The sequence below is a fragment of the Mobula hypostoma genome, chromosome 12 (genome assembly GCF_963921235.1).
Source record: "Mobula hypostoma chromosome 12, sMobHyp1.1, whole genome shotgun sequence".
Taxonomy (NCBI): domain Eukaryota; kingdom Metazoa; phylum Chordata; class Chondrichthyes; order Myliobatiformes; family Myliobatidae; genus Mobula; species Mobula hypostoma.
Window position 1 is genome coordinate 39716231 of NC_086108.1, and position 24256 is coordinate 39740486.

General features: G+C 40.1%; 1 protein-coding gene across 7 annotated transcripts in view; it reads left to right on the forward strand.

The window, feature by feature from the left end:
* Positions 1–4730: 4730 nt before the first annotated feature.
* Positions 4731–24256, forward strand: part of nek7 (NIMA-related kinase 7) — a 225534-nt gene continuing 206008 nt past the window's right edge. For 3 of the 7 annotated variants that reach the window (XM_063063870.1, XM_063063868.1, XM_063063871.1), the window contains exons 1-2: positions 4731–4990; positions 21159–21226. The gene's annotated coding sequence lies outside the window, so the exon portion shown is untranslated. Of the gene's footprint in view, positions 4991–6049; positions 6123–21158; positions 21227–24256 lie in introns of all 7 variants that reach the window. The other 4 variants (XM_063063874.1, XM_063063875.1, XM_063063869.1 and 1 more) reach the window with 2 other exon arrangements.

Genomic DNA, 24256 nt, shown 5'->3' on the forward strand with positions numbered 1-24256 from the left:
TGTGACATTCGAAGACCTCATAAGAGTGTTCATTGAAACCTGGGGAGTATTGACAGTTAGTGTGTCCACTAGGAAGAGCTGTGCACATATTTACTGCACCACAGTGCAGCAAGTACAACAAATGGTACAGTTCAATAGCAGTGCGAGACTTGGGCAGAAGGTGTACATACTGCAAGTCTCTACGGGGACCATTAATGTGGTTGCAATACAAGTCTGCAGAGAGAAACAACAAGCAGGGTCAAAAAGCAGGTCAGAGTGAAAAGTCCTGGTGACTGAAATCTCTACTTTCAGTCCTTAGCAGTTTCAGCATGTTTAGAAAAGGGGATAACTGCACTCAGTTGGATCTGTTCTGAAATGGTAGGAGATGGGGTGGTGGGTTCTGAAAAGGCTTGACCTTGGATGACATTATGGTTGTTTCACATGCAACCTTTTTTGAACTAAACAGGCTACAGGTAAGCTACTAGGTATAGATCTATCAGTGTATAACTCCATGATACAGTACTGCTTGGGAAAGGTTTGTCACTACCTATGTAACATTGGAGTTCAGTTTGTTATAGAGCCGGTTTGTCCAAGTGTGAACTGCTGGAACAAGTGTAACAATATGGTGTAATATTGGTGCATACAGGTTTGTCATTGTATAACATTAGGGTACAGTACTGGTGGCCATAGTCTGGATCAATACCTACCAGCATTGCCTGGGTAAAGCAGAGCATGGAGGGAGAAAAAGGAAACAGAGAATAGAAGTGTAAGTGTTTTTTACTCAGTCATGAGGGAAGTGGTCACCACTAGTCAGTACGAGGACCACTACTACGATTAATATGGATTAATGATTTGGACTTGGGTTTCCCACATTTGGAGATGACACAAGACAAAGGGGAAAAGGCAACTGTGAGAAGGATAGTGAAAGACAATCTAGATGGGCTAGTGAAGTGGGTGGCTGATGAAAATTAATGCTGAGAAATACAAGGCATTTCATATTGCAATATAGTCATAGTAGTCATAGTCATACTTTATTGATCCCGGGGGAAATTGGTTTTCGTTACAGTTGCACCATAAATAATAAATAGTAATAGTAATACTACTATTAGTAAATAGTAATAGTCATGGAAATAATAAATAGTAATAGAAAAACAGTAATAAATAGTTAAATAGTAATATGTAAATTATGCCAGTAAATTACGAAATAAGCCCAGGACCAGCCTATCGGCTCAGGGTGTCTGACCCTCCAAGGGAGGAGTTGTAAAGTTTGATGACCACAGGCAGGAATGACTTCCTATGACGCTCTGTGCTGCATCTCGGTGGAATGAGTCTCTGGCTGAATGTACTCCTGTGCCCAACCAGTACATTATGTAGTGGATGGGAGACATTGACCAAGATGGCACGCAACTTAGACAGCATCCTCTTTTCAGACACCACCGTGAGAGAGGTGGAAAATAAAATATAAAATGGAAGGCACAAATAGTAAAAGTGTAGAGAAACAGAGAGTTCTGGAAGTCTATGTGCTCATTTCATTGAAAGTGGCAGACTAGGTTAAGACCAAAGTTATAAGAAGTCTACATGATCCTGGCATTTATAGACAGAAGTAAAGATTCCAAAAGGAAATTGCAGGGAGAATGGATAATGGTATTTAGAACCAAGATGGATTTTCACAGGGAACTGAAGAGAGGGCTATAGTGAAAGAGAAGCCAAGAATATGAAAACCATTCAGAAAAAAAAGTTAGAAATTGTTATTACTGTGCTTGTCTCAGATAATGCTTTAGAAATTATGTTTAATTTCAATTACTGTAATTGTAATGGGGTTCTTGATTGCCATTAAGCTTTGGCTTCACAGTTGAAAACATGTGATATAGTATATTCATGGTTATTTATCAGTAAAGCAACTGGAGTACAGGATGTGAAATTAGTCATTCACTAGCTTTATCAGTGTCTGTGTCATATTAATTTATCTATGTTGAGAGGATAAGATGTGCTGATTTATATTCAGCTAACTTTACAGTTGTTGACTAAATGTATCCTGTAATTAATTACCTGCATATTGTATGTAAATAATATGTAGTTACTATTGTTATGGGTTTGCTCTTTTTTGTTTGGGAAGTGATCAATATGCAATGTATTATAATGGACGTGTATATACTATATAAGAACAATACTTACAATTAGGTTTATTGTATCAAACACTTGTTTGTTGGGTGTGGTTGCAATCAATAAAGGATTTTAGTTACTTGCCTAAATATTTTTAAACTTATTTTTTTTGGGATAGCACATTGCTGTCAAGTATTTATTTCCATATGTCACTCACAAGTTTCACACCCTTTGACCTGTTCTTATAGTTATGGCATTTATATTGCTGGTTAATTGAACTTCCTATTAATTTGATGGCCATTTAAAGTGGAAGTTGATAGGTTCTTGATTATTAAGGGTGTCAAGTGTTATGGAGAGAAAGCAGAATAGAGTTGAGCGGGAAAATATTGAAAGGCAGAGCAGACTCAATGGGCCGAATGACCTAATTCTGCACCTATAGCTTTTGGTCTTAATTTGATTCTAGGAGACTTGGCAAAGTTAATATCATTGAATGCCAACAGTAGGTGGTAGTCAAGGGCCAACTGCCACTGGTGTTACATTCATGCCCCTATGTCCTTGAAGAAGGAGCAAGTGGTATCTATGGGTACAATGTGGGATTTTCAAGATGACTGGGCACCTCAGGAGCTTGAGTGCATTCTGAATGGCGAAGACAATGTTATAAATTTAAAACTGTAAATACTGTGCACTGTAATATCATGTTGTTGTCAACAACAACAACAATATCATGTTACTGTGATCCTGAATAAACCACCTTTGGGTAAATGTGATCCTGAATAAACCAGCCCTTTGATGCCCATTGTTTTCAGATTGTATCCCGGTGATCAGGTCTAAGAAACATAGAAAACCTACAGCACAATGCAGGCCCTTCGGCCCACAAAGTTGTGCCGAACATGACCCTACCCTAGAAATTACTAGGGTTACCCAGAGCCCTCTATTTTTCTAAGCTCCATGTACCTATCCGAAAGTCTCTTAAAAGACCCTATCGTATCTGCCTCCACCACCGTTGCCAGCAGCCCACTCCACATACTCACCACTCTGCGTAAAAAACTTACCCCTGACATCTCCTCTGTACTTACTCCCCAGCACCTTAAACCTATGCTCTCTTGTGGCAGCCATTTCAGCCTTGGGGAAAAAGCCTCTGACTATCCACATGATCAATGCCTCTCATCATCTTATACACCTCTATCAGGTCACCTCTCATCCTCTGTCGCTCCAAGGAGAAAAGGCCGAGTTCACTCAACCTGTCTTCATAAGGCATGCTACCCAATCCAGGTAACATCCTTGTAAATCTCCTCTGCACCTTTTTTACGGTTTCCACATCCTTCCTGTAGTGAGGCGACCAGAACTGAGCACAGTACTCCAAGTGGGGTCTGACCAGGGTCCTATATTGCTGCAACATTACCTTTCGGCTCCTAAATTCAATTCCACGATTGACAAAGGCCAATACACCGTACGCCTTCTTAACCACAGAGTCAACCTGTGTAGCTGCTTTGAGCATCCTATGGCCTGGGACCCCAAGATCCCTCTGATCCTCCACACTGCCAAGAGTCTTACCATTAATTCTATATTCTGCCATACTTTAATCAAACAATACAAGATTAACAGCCCTTCACTTATTTAAAACCGGATCATTAAATACTTTTTACACTCCTATTAGGACATATGGAAACCTGATTTAACACGTCATATAAAAGTACAAAATTTTTGTACGATATAGTATTACCTGTATTTTATACTGGAGCGGGACCAAATTGCAACATTAAGAACGCTACATGTTGAGTTCAGGCTGAAATTGTGCAGTTAAAAAAACAATGCATCCAAAATAAGCAAAATCTATTTCAAGATAACAAAACACTGTGAAAAGACTTTGTACTGCAACGAAGAACCTAAGTTTGGTGATCCATGACACATCCAGGCAGCACAAGAAATAATTAAATAATATTTAACATTGAAGACCTTTGTGACCTAACGAAAACTTACGAGCCGGATGTATGGCAGTTGTAATAAGTTGTAATATCCTAATAGCTTACACGTAAAAAGTCACCACAAACAGTATGCCCTGTTTTTGTTTTCGTCTTGAAGAGATTTATGATCTCACTTAAATTAGGTGGTCAGTAAGGGTACAAGCAGTTTTGATTGTTTCAATTACTTCATGGATGTTTCTCTGACAAAACACTAAATAATGTGGTCTGCAAAGTCTCCCACTTGGAAGTTTATTTTTGTTGTCATTTCTCCTTGCAGCAAATTTCAACTAGATTCATAAAGCGAATTGGCATAAATCTTCTAATTTAATCGCTTTGATGTTGTCGTGGCTGTTTATCTTTTTCCACTGTGTCACTTTGGGAGACTTTACCTGCGCACCAAAGGGCAGAGAAATTTGTAACACAGCTGGGGAAATTGGAAAAGCTCTATTGAAGAGGAGGTACAACAGCACAGACGAAAACCCTGCATCGTACAGCACAATAACAATTGACTCAGCGATACTATCTCCAAGAACTGAACAAATAGTGACTACGTCGGACAGTGGCGGTGAAAAGCACTGCGGTAACATGACGGCTTGAGATACAGGGCAATTCTAGATCCAATGAAAACCCGAAGGGTGACAGCCGCCGGGAAAGCTGCGCGCACACAAACACACCCCCGTGGCAGCAGCCCCGCCCCGCCTGCGAGCGCCGAGCCGGGGAATGCTGGGATGTGCAGACCTATGGCGGCGCGGATACTGCTGGAGTGCGGCGCGTGATTGCTGCACTGACATCAGCGCGCGAGCATCCGGTCGCCAGCCCGAGTCCCGGCTTCGCGCGCGCATTTTTTGCCAGAGAACGGGTGCCGCAGGGTGGCCCGAGGCCAGAGTCGCCAAACGGGTAACCGCAGCGCCGTCGGCCGCCTAAGCTCAGCTTGGTACTTCCTGGTAAGGACATTGTGCGGGCGACCTGCGCAGAGAACTGTCATTCGCTTTCTCTGTGCTCATCTGGCGGCCTTCCTTTTCTAGTTTATTTCATCACTGCTCTGGCCTTGTTGGTTTGACCGACGAACCGCGTCGTTCCCCTGTATTGAAAGCAGGTGTACCACTTGCCGGCCTAGAGTCTGAGCTGCTGTTGGTTTATGGCCGGTGCTCCAGCCTTCAGTTGTCACGGTCTCTAAGTACCGTCAACGGAGAGGCAGTGCCAGCCGAGCTGCAACCAAACCGCTTGTACCGATGTTCTGCCCCTTTTATCCGCCTATTGGCTTTTCAGCGGGCCTGCTCAACCAATTGGTGTTCTGATTGGCTGCCGGGCACGTCAGTTAATCATTTGGCCTTTGCTTTCAATTAATGAAGTTGCTGTGATTCAAAGGACAAAGTTGTCACAGGAACACTTTGGAAACACAAAGGCAGGCATGGCAGGTGATTTAGGAAGGCCAATACAATGTTGGCATTTACTGTAAGGGATGAAGATATAAAAGTAGAGAATTTTTGATGCAGCCTCTCAAGTTGCTGGCCCGATTGCATCGGTATACTGTATGGTGTTTTGGTTTCCACAATTAAAGGATACACTGTACTTTGGAGACGGTGCAGAGAATGTTTACTAGCTTGATTACTGAATGAAGGTTTGAGGATTAAAAAAATATTAGGTAGTTTGTGGTTATAGTCATTGAAGTTTGGAAGAATCAGAGACACTCTTACTAAAACATGTTGGGGGTGGGGTGAGTTGAAGAGGTTGGCATTGAGAGTGTATTTCCACTGTTGGTGGTGAAGAGTTGAGGGGAGATTTAGAACCAGAGCATAGTTGCCGAATAAGGGATTAACCAGATTGGTTACCGATGAGGAATTTCTTTGGTGGGCTGTGACTCCTGGGAATTTTCTAGTCTTGTAGAGGTTTGGTATCAATGAATGTGTTGATGGGTTCACAGATTCTGCTTCTGTTTCTTATAATTGAAACTTGGTTGTTAGGATGAGTAAAGTTTTACTTTGTGAAACATTATCTTGCAGTACTGGAAGAAGGTTGGATGACAGTCTTCTGAAAAGAACAATGGAGGGTGGGGGAAAAACTTATCTTAACTGGGTAGGTGATTCAGATTCTTTTAACACTTTTAGTCCTTGACACATTTCATTTACTTTTGCACTTTTTTTAACATTACCTGAAAATGTGCGAGCATAATACATTCATCAGTTCAAGAGGAATATACTTGGAAATCCTCAATATTAAAACAAGCATTTCATGGGCAGATTGCTTCTTGGTACATTGGAACAGTGAATAATTTTTGATTCCTCTAGGATTTGTGTTATAGTAGTTGCTTAGTATCATTTTAAGAATTTCTTCCAAGCAAAATGTATAGTTTTCTCTTCCGTTATTGTGAAACTTAAGATCTTAATGCATTTTAATATTTTGAAAACAAGGTAATGAGGCTTTTACATTTTGTCTACAAATTTGTCCTTGGTTTTCTGTGAAATTTAAACATATTCTTAAGCTGCACCATTAATCACACAACTATCCCCAACCATCCCTCCATTTTGTTCTGAGAATTGTTAAGGCATGGAGGACTGCATTCAGTTTAAGCCTATGACAGCTTGTAATAGAGGAACTTCTTGGTCTCTTGCTGTTCCTTTTTCCACATAGGCACAAGGCCCAATCCTTTTCTTACTACTCTTTCAAAATTTAATGTTTCCTTGTATCTAGAGATACGAATGAAGGAACTTAAGCACTTGTAATAAGCCATTCAGCCCATGTCTCTGCTTGCCATCTTTTATCTTTGGTTCACTTTCCTGGTTGTGTCCCTTAAATTTGGTTCCTTGATAGGCCCATCAAATCATATCTGCTGACCTCTCACTTTGAGACTAATTCATGTCAGGACACCCAATAAGGGAAGGTGTCAAACAAGAGAAAATCTGCAGATGCCAGAAATCCGAGCAACACACACATAATGCTGGAGGAACTTAACAGACCAGGCAGCATCTATGGAAAAGTGTACTTCCGATGTTTCGGGCCGAAACCTGTCAGCAGGGAAAGTGTCATCTTTGTTTCCACCCTGTCAAGTTTTCGTATGTTTCAATAAGTTCGTCTTGCTTAAACTTTTTTCGTAGGACAACTCCTTTGCCCAACCCCCATGAACCCTAGGAATCAATTTGGTGAAGCTATTTGTATTCTACTGGAAATCTATCCTTCCTAGGTAGAAAGTGTAGACCGGTTTCATGTTCTGTCCCAATGGAGCCTCTGTAATTGGAACATAAAGTTTAATTTGCTAATTCCTTGCTGATATTTCATGGTAATTTGCACATATTTGTATTTAAAGACAACCAGCTCACACTGAACACCAATACCTTTCAATCTCTCCCCATTTAAAAATTCATTTTTATTTTCTTTTCTACTGTAAAGTGGTTCATCTGGCATTTTCCACATTGTATTCATCCATTTACTTAATCTGTGTCTGAAGGCACATAATCCATGCTAGTAGCTCGGCAGCAATATACATTGATGTTCAGTTTTCTTATCCTGATTATTGATGTTGGTTATGAACATTTGATATCACAGCATTAAACCCAGTGCCACCCCACCAGTTACCGCCACCAACATGTTATTTCTGCTGTTTCCTTTCCGTTAACTAATCCTCAATCCATGCTGGTATATTCCTAGTCTTGTGTTCTCTAATTTTAATTAATACTTTTTCTTTTGTCTTGTGTGCATGTGTGTAAATATATTTTGCTTGTCTGCCCCTCCTGCTACTTATTTATTATCTTCCTAGCTGCCTCATTTGAACATACTTCCAAATTTAGTATTATCTATAAATTTTATCAAGTCCACCGCAGCCATTTCATGCTAATATCACTGTGAGTGGGAGGGGGTTGTCGGTGCCTATTGTACTCCATTCTGGAAAACATGCATATAACAACTCTATTTTTGTCTGTTTACCAACTTTCCATCTGGGCTAGTCTTCCTGAAAATCATATGAACAAGATCTGATGCATTCATTTTATCTTCCTTCCTTTCTTAAGCCCATCACCCCTGCTGGGGCATAGGTCACCAACAAGCAGTTCGGCAGAGTGTTCTGTCGTGGGGCAGTCCTCTTCTTTGAAGATTCTTCCTCTTCAGGGGTGAGGCCTCTGGAGCCTCTGTTGGAGTTTCTGTAGCTCTGGGGTTTTAAAAGGGATGGTGTTGCTCACCCCATCCTGAACCCTCCTCCTTTAGCATCTGAGCTTGGGACTGTCCATGGCAGAGTTTTATCCACCTTATGACTGAACAAAAAAAAATCAAGTAGATCAATCAAATACTGTTTGCTGCTTTCAGATCTCTGCTGGCTTTCATTTAATTCCACCTCCTGCCTAGTTATTTTGCTCAATTTTGTTGGTTAACTTTACATGAAGTGAACAAGCAAGACATTGTTAGCATTTTCCATTACAGAAATTTATATTTGTTTGCTCTGTTATTTGAAGTAGTTCTGACAGAGATGAGTTGACTAAACTTTGTTTCATTCTGGTTTTTTTATAGATGTGTTGACATGCATGTGAAATGAAAACTATGCTTTTTGAAAATATTGTTCTTAATATTGATTAATCTTTATGTATAAAGAAATGCCTCCAATCAACCATTTTTGATATTTGCCTTGCAGTATTTCATCCTGTTTCCCCCCAGTCTTGAACAGCGCACAGGATGATTTTAACTTCATCTCTGAAGGCTCAAATCTTTTTTGGTCTTTTATGGTTGAATAGTTTAGTTTAGCCATATAACTCTCTTCTCCGATAATGTTTTTTCTCTTCTTAAGCACAGTTTCCAAGGCTAGATCAGTGAACTGATTGTGTGTATTGGGCGGTGGAAGGGAATCGGTGGAGAGAGTTGCATGTCATTTTTATAGATTCAATTTGCGTTCCTATCGTTTATAGCCATTCCTGTTGTTTTAATTCAAATACTGTGGCTTCTTGATAGCTCAAATAAAAAAAAATGCTGACTTTCTCTGGAAGGATGTTACATAAGGGTGTAGGAGCAGACATAGATTCTTTGTGCTTATTCTACCATCAATAAGATAATGACTGATCAGATCTTGCCATTGATTCTGTTTTTCTACTCTTACTTGAATTCAGTTCGTTTCAAGTCCAGTGGCATCATGCACTTTTTAAGTGTTATTTTTGATAAGTTGGTGTCTGGGTATTTAATGTCTTTTTCGAAGGAATTAATTCATTCTGAACCCACTGAGTCTAGTGAAACCAAAAATTCTCAGGTTCAGTTGGTTGGTGATTAGTGGAGTGACTCTGATAATTATTTTTTTTTCTCTCTGTAACAATACTCAAATAATTTCTGGAGCAAAAAACAAACCACTGGAGGAACTCAATAAGTTGAGCAGTATCAGTTTAGGAGGCAGAGGACGACTGTATCAGGGTCTGAGTGGAGAGGAAGATAGCATAAAGAGGAAGAGCAGAAGGATGAGACAGGCTGGTATGTGATAGGACTAAGGAGGGATAAACTATGATTGGAGAAGGAGCTAGGTGGGGGCTTCCACCTATCAGCACTTGCCTGTGTCTCAATAACTCAACCCCTTCCCCAACCCCACTTGCATGATTTTATGTCATATCTGTGGCCTAATTCCATATATCTGTTGTTGGTACTTGGATATTGCAAGGTTACTAATCTATCATACAGAGACTGGGGCCATTGTTCTGGAAATGAGTTCTAGTACCACCGAGGGAGTTGGATGAAGTTGTATTCAAATAACTAAATAAATCTGGAATAAAGAAAATCCATCATTAATAGCAGTCACAAACCATTGAATTGCTACAAGAAGTTATTTGGTTAATTAATTCCTTTAAAAAATGTTGCCCTTATCCAACCTATTTTGTAGCTGACTGGAGATCCATCAATGTCATTAACTCTAATTCTCTTCTCACTTCAGTAAGGGATGATAAAATATTTCTGACTTGTCAGCAGCACCCACAACTCAGAATTGAACTTAAATCAGTTCAGATTTAAAATCAACAATTGATTGACATTGATTGCTTTCTTCCAAAGATAGCTCAGCTTCCACCTCCGTTTCCATTGAAAGTATTATTTTACCGAATTGTTGAAGGCATGGTTGCAAATTTTTGATAAACACAAGAGATTATGTGGACGGTGGAAATCTAGAGCAGCGCGCACAAAATGCTAAAGTAACTTAGGCAACATGTATGGAGGATAATGTGAGAGTAACCTCATCATGACAGTAGAGGAGGCTACGGACTGACATGTCGTTATGGGAATGGGAAGTAGAATTAAAATGGTTGGCCGCTGGGAAATCCCGCCTTCTGTGGCGGATGTAGTGAAGCTGTTTGACGAACTTTTTCCACAGTCTACGTCAGTTCTCACTGATGTAGTGGAGACTGTACTAGGGGTTGCAAATTTTTGCTTGTGTACCCTAATCCCAGGCAGCAGAAATACATTTCCTTTACCTATTTCCTTTATCTATTTACCTAAAGGAAATACATTTCCTTTACCTAGTTCTCCTCTGATGTGAAATTGAATTGAATTGACTTTACTTCTTACATCCTTCACATACATGAGTAAAAGTCTTTACGTTACATCTCCATCTAAATGTGCAATGTGCAATCATAGTAATTTATAATAAATAGAACAGTCAATGTAATATAGAGTACACTCAAATCAGCACGGGTTCATCGGTCTGATGGCCTGGTGGTATTTCCTTAAATAAATCTTAGAGATAACAAGCCCATTTTTATTCAGCATTCCAATACTGAAATACTTTTAATCGAAAGTAACAAATGTCATCCTTTCCAATTGTAATAAAGATAATTTAATACTCTTTTGACTTCATTATAAAACCATTGACATGATCGGCCACAACGTCTTCATGTACCTTTCTACTATTGTTTAGTAGGAATGGAAGCAGTCATATTTTTATGTTAATCATAGTCAGAGAATCACTTGGTCTAGTTTCTCCTTTAGCTTCTACACTGTGACTTGTAATATTCCTGAAGGATCTCTCTTTTGGGGAGCTGCCCCATTGCTGAGTTCCATGGTGTCCTTTAGTAATAGCATTCAACAATACACTGAAGTTCAGCTCTACATTAGTACAGTTGCTTTTAATTTTTTTTAGTCTCAGAGTTGTCAGACTACATGTTCAACATCCTTCAGTGGATGAACAGACATTTTTACTATCTACGTATATGACAGTTGAAACCATTGCCTAGGCAACCATTCAAAATTGAACCAGTTTGTTTGCATTCTTTTGCAGTATTCTTGACCTTGCTTTAGGTATTACAGATCCTTTCTATTATTTACTCAGCTATTTTTCTCCAACTATAGCTGTCCAACATTATTTTTTACCCTCCTTCTCCTCTTCATGTTCTGCTAAAACACCAAACTGCCACTCTTTACCTCAACTATTCAAAAGCATTCTTATCATACATTTTCACTCTACCGTCTATAATCTTGTCATCCAAACTTGTCCTAGTCCTGTTTAGGCATCCCTTCAGTATATATATTTTTAATCATTATGGATTTTAAAACTCTCTTTAACCTTGCCCATCCTGTTTCTTTGTAATATCTCTATTCCCACCATGGGCCTGACTTTTGTTAATTGCAGTTTAACAGTTATCTGGTTGTATTCTAATTAGCTTTTGTATGTATAACAGTTTAATATGCCTCTAGTGGTGTTAAAAAGTATAATTCTAAAGCTTCTGTTCTTTCATTAAGTGGCTAATATTTTCTCATTGGTTAACTTTTTACTGCAGTAATGAATAAGTATTTTCTAATTGAATTATTGTTATCTATAGATTAGAATGGAATTTTCCTTCTCTCTAAGGTATAAAAGCAGCTGTTTTGTGCTAGACATTTTCTTTCTCTTGAGAGTAGTGAGGCCAACTGTCACTGTTTTGTTCCTGTTCTATCAACCCTTAATAAAATAATCGTGAAGCAAGTTTTAGGCCTTGTTCCTGACTTCTAAAAGAATCTTGGATTTAAAGACCAGAGTCCAACACTATCAAAGCCCCAAACTCTGTAATATCTTCTCTAAATCTCTTTGCCTTTCTGTCCACCAGATATTCTGTAAAGTTTACCGTAGTCTCCTTGATTTGTGTTTTTGCTCTTCTAATTCAGTGTCACCTTAAGTGGCTGTGTCATATTTGGTTTTTAATACATCAAAAGGGAACTGGGTAAGTAAATGAAAAAAAGAGAATTTACAAAACCACGGGAAAATAGGACTAACTGAATGGTCTTTACCTTGAGATTTGATGGCTTGAATAGCCCCTTTTCATACTGTAAGTATTGTGTGTGACCTGTCTAGGGTTTAATTCAGTTGCTCTAAAGATTATTCCACCTTGATTTTAGGTATCAAAACTAACATTATTTTATCATTATGATTATTGTCTGTTATATCAGACTCCATAATGATGCCAGTTTAAGTACTTATTTCTAATGTTTCAAACTTTGTACATTTTAGTAACTTCTTGTTATTCCTTTTCTTGCGTTCAAAGTGTGTGACTTCCTTGTCTGCATTAAAAATCAATTTAGCATATGCTTACCCATTGCTTGATTGATTTTTTTTTGTACATTTGTGATTCCATCTGCGTTGTCTCTTTTCTCCCTTCTTCAACCAGTCACTCGGTGTCAAGGATGACTGTCTTCCTTTTGAGCTTTGTGGGATCTGAGATGGTTGGAATCCTCTACTGATCTGTAAGCTCTGCCAAAGATGCGGCAGGTGGAGTTTGACAGGGTTGTGTGGGCTGTTGTATGCTCTTGCTATTGTTTGCAAATGGCTTCCAAGTGCTTCTGTCATAGAGATTCAAAGTACTCAGTGCCTTCCTAAATGTTCCAGATCCACCAATCTTTGTTACTGGCAAACTGTCCTTTTATCTCATCTGAGCTATTAATAAATATGATGAATTGTTGAAACCTTGACCAAGGAATAAAGTGCTTGTTTAAAAAGAAGCTTAAAATGTGCATTTACGGGATGGGTGCTGTCAAATAATGTATTCTTCAGGGTTGATTCCTTTTCAGACTAAATTCATGTACTCTTATATCTTGGGTTAGGGTTGTATGCACAAAGGGTCATGTTTTGATTGTTGGTCGCCTTCTTTTACGATATTGTGTACAGCAGGCGCACAATAGTGGTTTCCACACCTGTATTGCAGCAAATACTCTGATGTATAACATAACTAATACAAACTAAAGCTTTAGTACACAGTGATTTGTATCTTTAAGTGACAGAGGTGTTTTTAATTATACTCATCTCTAGCTTAACAAAACTTGCTTTAGATACAAGCTATTTTCCCAAACTGTGACTTATGACTTAAAGTGTACTTCCTTTCTATCTTCCATTCCTTTTTATTAATTAGTTCAGATTTAAACCAGGAGCAAAATAATATGGATGATATATATTCAAAATAAAGGCAGAAAAAAATGTCAATGCTCAGCAAATCATGCAGCATTTGCAGATAGAGTAATGTTTTAGATTGGTGGCCCTTCATCAGAACAATTCTGTGGAGGCATTATCAGCATATTCTATTAACCCTGTTTCAGTACAGCTGCTGCCTAACTTCAAAAATATCATAAAATTTCCATTTTCATTAGCTTCTGCATTTTATCAGAAGTCTTTCTGTACTTCCCACACAAGGTTTATGGGTATTGTAAAGATGTCACTTTGTTGCAGTTGGTAACATTCCTGCTTATTGAGTTTATGTTTTAGAAACCCCAATTAAATATTTAAGAATGTAGTCTTGGTTGCTGTTGGAATGTGTTACTCTATTGTTGGATATGCCATCTTTTGGAAGAGATGCTGAATCAAGGCTATGAAATAGTTGAATATGCCTGTGTTGTACTGTTTGAAGAAGAGGGAGAATTTTTATTTAGTATTCTCATGTTATTCCCCCTTCAGCCCTAACAGATTTTCTGTATGTATATTTATGATGAACATCCACAAACTACAAGTTACCATTTTTGGTTACATTCTTTTTCCCACCTCTCTTTGAACTCATTCTTTGTTTCTATTTGTCACTGTTATTGGAGTAACCTAAGAAAGGTCTTTGCTATTGAGCCTGCTTGCTAGCAATTAAATTGGTAGTTAATTTGTCAACAAGAGCTGGCATTTTCTATCTCCCAAAACCCAGAGAAAAAAGTTGATAATTCTGAGATGGAAGCAGAATGTCAGTAATGGCGGCTTGTGTAGATCATTTGTAGAGCTACAATAAATTTAACTCAGAAGAAAGCTTTGTGATACTTGTTTGAACTACTGCATTAAGGTTTACTTCAACATGTGAAAATGAAACAGATCAGAGCGAAGAATATTTTTAAATAACTTATGTACCCCTTTGAAATGTTTTCCAATGTAATGTCAAAAGGAAGTTATTTTGTGGGGGGGGGGGGAGAAAGAAATGGCATTAATTCCATGCTTTTATCAAATTTAGGATATCCCCAAATGCTTTACTGACACTAAGATAGTTATTTTACAAGTATAATGGTCAAAACACAGCAGCCGGTTTCCCTTAAATTCAATGGATTTTTAATTTTCTGGCTAGTCTGATCTTGCCAAACCATTGATTAAGTCCATATACAAATGAAATGTATGATTTCCATCAATTTGTCGCGGCATCATAATTCAGTCAGGTTAGTCCATGCTGATTTCTCTTGATTAACACCTTCTTTTGTAAGTGTTAAAGTGTTAAAATTGTAATTTTTAGCTGACTGACTTGTAATACTTTGGTCTGTTCACTTCAACACTTTCAGCAGTCTTCCAATCCTTGGGCACCAATTATGTAGCCAGATAGAAAAATGAATGTGCTAGAGCTGCTTGGCTCTTGTTGGAAAGGAAACGTGGTTAGTGCTTCAGATCTGACCTTTCATCAGAGGTATTGAAAAGTAATGGTTAGAACTTTTACCATTTATTCATTCTTTGCAACGTGGGTGTTAATTCTATGTGAATCTTGGTATTATATTTTTAAAGTTACTAAATGCTTTAATGTTTAATCTCCCCCAACATTTATTCCTCCACTATTTCACATTTATTTAATGTGTTTCTGGAATCCCCTGTAGAAACATAGAAAACCTACAGCACAATACAGGCCCTTTGGCCCATAATGCTGTGCCAAACATATCCTTACTTTAAAAATTACCTTGGGTTACCCATAGCCCTCTATTTTTCAAAGCTCCATGTACTTATCCAGGAGTCCCTTAAAAGACCCTATCGTATCCGCTTCCGCCACTGTCACTGACAGACAGCCTATTCCACGCACTCACCACTCTCTGCAGTTTAAGAAAAAAACACTTACCTCTGACATCTCCTCTGTACCTATTTCCAAGCACCTTAAAACTGTGCCCTCTCGTGTTAGCCACTTCAGCCCTGGGGAAAAAACTTCTGACTATCCGCACGATCAGTGACTCTCATCATCTTATACACCTCTATCAGGTTACCTCTCATCCTCCACCGCTCCAAGGAAAAAAGGCCGAGTTCACTCAACCTATTCTCATAAGGCATGCTCCCCAATCCAGGCAACATCCTTGTAAATCTCCTCTGCGCCCTTTCTATGGTTTCCACATCCTTCCTGTAGTGAGGTGACCAGAACTGAGCACAGTACTCCAAGTGGGGTCTGACCAGGGTCCTAAATTAGATTATGAGAACACTGAGTCCTCGTTTATTGTCATTTAGAAATGCATGCATTAAGAAATGATACAATGTTCCCCCAGAGTGATATCACAGAAAAACAGGACAAACCAAAGACTAACACTGACAGAACCACATAATTATAACATATAGTTACAGTTGTGCAAAGCAATACCATAATTTGATGAAGAGCAGACCATGGGCACAGTAAAAAAAAAGCCTCAAAGTCCCAATGGACTCCCGAGTCCCCAATAGCAGGCGGCAAAAGGGAGAAACTCCCTGCCATAAACCTCCAGGCACCAACAACTGCTGATGCATTGGAACCACCAATAGTTGTAACATTACCTCTCGGCTCTTAAACTCAACCCCACGGTTGATGAAGCCCGATGCACTGTATGCCTTCTTAACCACAGAGTCAACCTGTGCGGCAGCTTTGAGTGTCCAATGGACTCAGACCCCAAGATCCCTCTGATCCTTCACACTGCCAAGAGTCTTGCCATTAATGCTATATTCTGCCATCATGTTTGACCTACCAAAATGAGCCACCTCACCACTTATCTGGGTTGAACTCCATCTGCCACTTCTCAGCCCAGTTTTGCATCCTATCGATGCCCCACTGTGACCTCTGACAACCCTCCACACTATCCATAATACCCCCAACCTGTCCTTTTCCAATTCTTTCCACTTGCACTCCTCCAGAATTTGTTCACTTATCATTGCTTTGTGATGTGCTAATAGAAGCATATAAATCTTGTTCGAAGTTCGGCTCTGAACTTTGAAATTTCCTCAGTCCTTCCTCTAATTCAAATTATTCCCTAAAACTTGTACTTCATTTCCTAATACTTCCTATGGTAGCTATGTACGCATGTGCGCATGTGCCGGTCGTGCATGCAGCCTGTTACAGTTGCTCCGTAATTTCTTACTTTTAAACTTTTTAACTTAGTTATTTGTTTTTTTTTCACACGGTAACACGTTGAAGCTGCCTCCTCTCTAACATGCTGGTGGAGAGAGTTTTACTTGTTTTTTTAGCGCTGGAATTAGTTACATTTGGATGTGTCTCGTTAGTGTGGCAGCAGGATGGCCGCATTGTTTATTCCAGGGAACAATTGATGGCGCTCATGCCCGCTGGTTTAGCGAACAGAGCAGCAGACATCCCAGCTGAAATCTGGAGGAAAACACACAGAGGATGCAGAGGGGGATCAAAAAGGTGAGGGAAGAGGACCGGGTTGAGACAACAGAGGCTTATGGAGAAGGGAAGTTATAAGCCGTGTCTCCCCTCTCTCATCATGGGAAATGTGAGATCGCTGGGGAATAGAATCGACGAACTGACGGCGCTTGTCAGGAGTCAGAGAACATTTCGGGAGAGCAGTGTCATGTGCTTTACTGCGACGTGGCTGCATGAGGACATACCTGATCAAAGCGTTTTCATAGATGGCTTCCAGACCGTTCGAGCTGACCGGAATTGCACTGAGAGCGGTAAGCGTAAAGGAGGGGGGCTGGCGGTTCTGGTAAATAACAGATGGTGCAATCCTGGGCATATTACGATCAAGGAACGGGTCTGTAGCCCGGATATTGAACTTTTTGCTGTTGGACTCCGGCCATAGTCTCGGCCTGAAACGTCGACTGCGCCTCTTCCTATAGATGCTGCTTGGCCTGCTGCGTTCACCAGCAACTTTGATGTGTGTTGCTTGAATTTCCAGCATCTGCAGAATTCCTGTTGTTTGCGGCCATATTATTTGGCAGGGGAAATCTCGCATGCAATTGTGGTTGTTGTGTACATCCCTCCCTCTGCCAACCCGACGTCGGCGTGTAACATCATTTACACCGTCATAGCCAGATTACAAACCCAGCACCTGACTGCCCTCATTACCATCTCGGGTGACTTCAACCAGGTTACCATGGCTAGAACACTGCCCAACTTCACGCAGTATGTGAGCTGTACAACCAGAGGGGAGAGGACTCTGGATTTGATGTACGCTAACGTTAAGGATGCATACAGCTCCTCCCCCCTCCCCTCACTGGGACAGTTAGATCACAACCTGGTGCATCTAAAACCCTGCTACGTGCCTCTGGTGAAGAGTAAACCTGCAACCTTGAGGACAGTGAGGAAATAGTCGGAGGAGGCTTATGAGGTGCTCCAGGGTTGTTTTGAGGTGACAGACTGGCAGGCACTCTGTAAGCCACATGGAGAGGATATTGATGGGCTCACAGAGGGCATCACTGATTACATCAACTTCTGTGTGGACTGCAATGTTCCGACAAGAACTGTCCTTTGTTATTCAAATAACAAGCCATGGGTGACAAAGGACATTAAGGACATCCTGAACGCTAAAAAGAGGGCGTTTAGAGATGGAAACAGGGAGGAGCTGAGGGCAATACAGAGGGACCTGAAAGCCAGGATCAGGGAGGCTAAAGACAGGTATAGGAGGAAGCTTGAGTGGAAACTCCAGCAGAACAACATGAGAGAGGTCTGGAGGGGGATGAGGACCATCACTGGGTTCCAGCAAACTAGCAACAGAGGAGCTGAGGGCAGTGTGGCAGGGCCAACGAACTTAACCTGTTCTTTAACAGATTTGACATTGTGACCTCTGCCCATCCCCCATATGAGCCATCTGTTGTCGGCCCCCAATCAACACATGTTCCACTCTCCCCTCCTACCCCTCCTCACGGTGGGCTTCATGGCTGAACAGGTGAGAAGACAGCTGAAACGTCTCAACCCAAGGAAGGCTGCAGGACCGGATGGTGTCAGTACCAGGGTGCTCAAAGCCTGTGACCCTCAGCTATGTGGAGTACTTCGCCATGTATTCAGCTTGAGCCTGAGGCTCCGGAGGGTTCCTGTACTGTGGAAAATGTCCTGTCTTGTCCCTGTGCCGAAGACGCCGTGCCCCAGTGGCCTCAATGACTACAGACCGGTGGCATTGACCTCCCATATCATGAAGACCGTGGAGAGACTTGTTCTGGAGCTGCTCTGGCCTATGGTCAGGCCACACTTAGATCCCCTCCAGTTCGCCTACCAGCCCCGACTAGGAGTTGAGGATGCCATCATCTACCTGCTGAACCGTGTCTGCGCCCACCTGGACAAGCCAGCTAGCACTGTGAGGGTCATGTTTTTTGACTTCTCCAGTGCGTTCAACACCATCCGCCCTGCTCTGCTGGGGGAGAAGCTGACAGCGATGCAGGTGGATGCTCCCCTGGTGTCATGGATTCTTGATTACCTGACTGGCAGACCACAGTGTGTGTGCTTGCAACACTGTGTGTCAGACAGAGTGATCAGCAACACTGGGGCTCCACAGGGGACTGTCTTGTCTCCCTTTCTCTTCACCATTTACACCTCGGACTTCAACTACTGCACAGAGTCTTGTCATCTTCAGAAGTTTTCGGATGACTCTGCCATAGTTGGATGCATCAGCAAGGGAGATGAGGTTGAGTATAGGGCTACTGTAGGAAACTTTGTCACATGGTGTGAGCAGAATTATCTGCAGCTTAATGTGAAAAAGACTAAGGAGCTGGTGGTAGACCTGAGGAGAGCTAAGGTACTGGTGACCCCTATTTCCATCCAGGGGGTCAGTGTGGACATGGTGGAGGATTACAAATACCTGGGATACGAATTGACAACAAACTGGACTGGTCAAAGAGCACTGAGGCTGTCTACAGGAAGGGTCAGAGCCGTCTCTACTTCCTGAGGAGACTGAGGTCCTTTAACATCTGCCGATGATGCTGAGGATGTTCTACGTGTCTGTGGTGGCCAGTGCTATCATGTTTGCTGTTGTGTGCTGGGGCAGCAGGCTGAGGGTAGCAGACACCAACAGAATCAACAAACTTATTCGTAAGGCCAGTGATGTTGTGGGGATGGAACTGAACTATCTCATGGTGGTGTCTGAAAAGAGGATGCTGTCTAAGTTGCATGCCATCTTGGTCAATGTCTCCCATCCACTACATAATGTACTGGGTGGGCACAGGAGTACGTTCAGCCAGAGACTCTTTCCTCCAAGATGCAACACAGAGCGTCATAGGATGTCATTCCTGCCTGTGGCCATCAAACTTTACAACTCCTCCCTTGGAGGGTTAGACACCCTGTGCCGATAGGCTGGTCCTGGACTTATTTCATAATTTACTGGCATAATTTACATTTTACTATTTAACTATTTATGGTTCTATTATTATTTATGGTGCAACTGTAATGAAAACCAATTTCCCCCTAGGATCAATAAAGTATGACTATGACTGTGACTAAACGTCCAATTACATTCAGTTATTCTCCTGTGAAGTGTACACTGATGTGTTGAATCCTTAAGTCCTTTGGTAAAGGAATTGCAAATTTTTTGCTTCATGCTGTTGGGCTTCAGATGGCTGGTTTCTCTCACTTTGACAACTGCAGCTCATACTTTTATCAAGTTGCCAAGAGAGGGAAAAAAAACAAAAACAAACCTTGAGTGTGTAAAGGCAAGCACCATTACATACTCTGTCATAGCAAATTATTACTCAATGGTTCTGGTGGTATGAAATTGTTTAGTTAATTCTGATTGTAATGTGGTGATGCTTTTTGATTTTTTTGAAAGAAGGAATTAGGTAAGCTTTTTAAAAATATGCTTGAAATTTAAGGTAAAAGTTTAAACAATCATGCATGTATTCTTCCAATCAAACAAGATTTATGTGGTTCTAGTAGCACATATAGCAGCAATAAGCTGATGTCTTAATATGGACTTGCAGTAAAATGGCACCTTCAGTCACACCTATAATTTCCCTAAATTTACCTTTACTTTGCCTTTATAAAGAATCATATACTCTTGCACTAATTCAAAGTTGTATTTACTCAAACCTATGAATTCTATTTACTCACATACCTCATTCTTGTGCGAATCAGCATCTATTCATTGCTATTTTGCAGCAGAGACTGCACTTGAGTAATTGATATTATATAGTAAATGAGCTCTATAGATAGAAATATTTCCAAAATGAATTACTTCATGTTCATCCATATTGAATTATAGGACTTCTTAATCTGTTTGAACTCCCTCAATAGTGACCTTTGACAAAACACCTTTATGCTGTCTGCAAATTCTGAAATTCTGCCATTTCGATCTGAGTACATATTATATTTGTTTCTCATTCGACTGAATTTTAAACCTATGGGCGCTACTTTGTACCAGTACACATTGAGAAAAATGTTAGGTTTCTCTATGCCAATTTTACTTTTTAGCTTGTTTTTACATTTTTTCCAAAACGTTTGACTTTTTCTAACAGATTTTAACTGTAACTGCTGAAAAGTACTCATTGGTGTTTAGCAACGTCATGCCATTGGTTTTCACCATGACTGCTTTGGATGAATATTGGACATGTACTGCTGATCCTAACCCATTTTCATCCCATTTAAATGCAAGGAAAGACAATTTGGCATTCCATTGACATCTCATCATTGGCAAACCTTACTGCTTATTTTGTAAGCAGGTTGGGATCTTCATTTCCTGGCCCAAGTCCTGTTTGCATGCATTGACATAGTTTTGCCCTCTTTTGTTTTGCAGCTACCAGTTGCTATTCCAATAATTTAGGAGTGAACATAGTAAAAGAAAATATACAGTGCAAGATGAAGGTAATTTCTTTTAACATTGTATGACAAAATGCTTACTAGCCAGCCCATTGAGCCCGTGGAAAGTACTTATAATACCACACTAACCCCTCAGTAACTTGAAATTAAAATGAACTTCTAGCAATATTTGACTTTTATTGGGTTTTAGAAATGTTGCTGAAATCAACGTCACATTTTTCCCTTTATAACGTCTTTTTGTTGCATTTGTCAATTAAATAAGAAAATTGAATGTGAAAAGCCCGTTAAATTTTTAGTTAGCGATCATGCTGTGCCCTTTTTCAAAAGAGAATGCAATTTGTATTCTGGAAGCCCAAATAATGAAAACTGAATACATGAGGAGAAAAGCACAAAGGAATAAAGGAATTTGGAAGTAGCGTTTATCTTAGTTTGAATGTACTTTTAAAGCATTGGTGCTACAGTTTGAGCTGTTTTATTAGTTTTAGATAGTGGATATTGATGTAATGTAAACTTTATGATATTTTGATGGATAGCCATGAGGTTTGTTGCAGTAGGAAGGACTTTACTAAGCAGTTTAAAATAGTTCAAACTGTGCAATTCTCTGTGTACCTTGTGCTCCAAAAGTAATGGAATTGTTTGAGTGTTACATGTTTCAATTAAATATTAACAGAAAGCTCCAGCAAATAAAGCTTAAGCTTTATTCAGTGATTTGCATATTTTTTGCAGGTTTATCTTAAATGAAAACAGAGTTAACATTCAATGTGCTAGTTTCTGTAGAAGCCCAAATATATGAAGCCTTGTTGATTTGTGAAAGCTTGTAACTGAGGTACAGTCGACCTTCACTAATCCGACTACTGTAATCCGGTTCTTTTGGAAATCCGGCACTGATTATGCTTAATGTGATCCTTCTGTAATTCGGCATTTCCACTAATCCAGCGCTTTTTAGGTCCCAACGGTGCCGGATTCGTGAAGGTCAACCTGTATTACTCCTTAGTTGAAAGAATTTCATATAGTATCTGATAACTCAAAAGGCAGCAGATCCTGTTGAGGCAATGTATACGTATTTTAATCCATTCCCTCGTATAGCATGGATTTGCTGTATTCCTACATTTTCACACCTTTGCAATTTCTGTTTCATTTGAATGCAGTTCATGTCAAAATATGGGTGGCAAAAAAAGCTGCAGATATTTGTGACTTTTGAACCATCTTAAAGAGCATCAAGAAGTGGATAGAAAATTAATTTTCAAGCTGGCTGGTATTTTTGCTGATGGTCATAGAGTACAACAGCGTAGAAACAGACCCTTCATCCATCTAGTTAATGCTGCAACATAATTCTGGGGAGTCCCATCAATCTGCACCTGGACTACAGCTTTCCACACCCTTCCCATCCATGTACTCATCCAAACTTCTCTTGAGTCTTGAAATTGAACCTACATCTAGCACTTGCGCTGGCAGCTCATTCCACACTCACACCATCCTTTGAGTGAGGAAGATCCCCCTTGGGTTCCTGTTAAACATTTCACCTTTCACTCTTAACTTATGACCTCTAGTTCTAGTCTCAACTGACCTCATTGGAAAAAGCCTGCTTTACCCTATCCATAGCCTTCATAATTTTGTACACTTCCATCAAATCTCCCCTCAGTGTCAAGCTCCAAGGAATAAAAGTCTAACCTAGTCAACCTTTCCCTATAACTCAGGTTCTCATTTCCCAGCAATATTGGTGTAAATTTTCGCTCTGCACTCTTTCAATCTTATTTGCATCTTTCCTGTAGGTAGGTGACCAAAATTGCTCAGAATACTCCAAATAAGGCTTCACTAACATCTTATACAATTTCAACAAAACATCCTAACTCCTGTATTCAATACTTTGAATTATGAAGGTCAATGCGCCCGTTGCGGTTACTTTATAAAATACCACAAAAGGGCTGAGAGGCTACACTAAAGGTAATCAACACTGTATGATGCAATTCCAAATAATGAATTTCCAAATTGACAAAGGTGCGTTTGATCCTTTGTTAGGCAACTAGCAAAGATGAACGATCTTGTATCGATAATAAAACTAATGAAGCTAAATTAGCGATATAGTGATCTTGGCGTTCAAATCAGTGTAATAAGTGTTCTGATTAGCATTATCAAAATTAGAATTCTATACGTATTTAAGAGATCAACAAAAAAAAATCACTCAGTGGCTTACACCCTCACAACAAGACTAAACTAAACAACCAACTAAAACAAAGTTAGATTTCATAACTATACTCATTTGCTTCTACCATGCTGCAACCTACGTGACAGGTTACCATAATAATCACGCCACAAAATACAATATTTACAGAAAATAGATGCATGACTCCTTCAGTGCCAAAGGCTTTCTTTATGCCCCTATCTACCTGTGATGCCACTTTCAAGGAATGATGGATTGGTATTCCCAGATTCCTCTGTTCTACTGCACTCCTCAGTGCCCTAACTTTTTCTGTGCAAGTCCTGCCCAGGTTTGTCTTCTCAAAATGCAACACTCTTACACTTGTCTGCATAAATTTCTGTTTTTGCTATTTTTCAGTCCATTTTTCCAGCTGGTCCAGATCCTGCTGCAAGCTATGAGTAATCTTCCTCACAGTCCAATACACCCCCAATCTTGGTGTCATCCGCACATTTGTTGATCCACTTAACCACTTTATCATCCAAAAAGTTGATACAGATTGCAAATGCAATGGACCCAGCACCGATCCCTGTGGCACACCACTAGTCACAGATCTCTAGTCAGAGAGGCAACTACCTACTAGTGCTCTCTGGCTTCTCCTGTGAAAGCAATGTTGAATCCAGTGATGAGCAGTTAAAGATTATATCCAAAATACTAAAATTTCACAAATGTAGGGTTTTAGTTCTGACTTTTGAAGATATTCAAGTTTTATGTTAATACCCTCTTAGTTAATATGGAACATGTATTTATTTTATGATATATGGCTCATCCTTTTGCTAAGTTGAATGATATGTTATGGATTACGGATTCCACAACCCTCCTGGGTCGTAAGGGCGCTGTACAGATGAGCATTGCACCAATTTCTCCATTTCTCATGG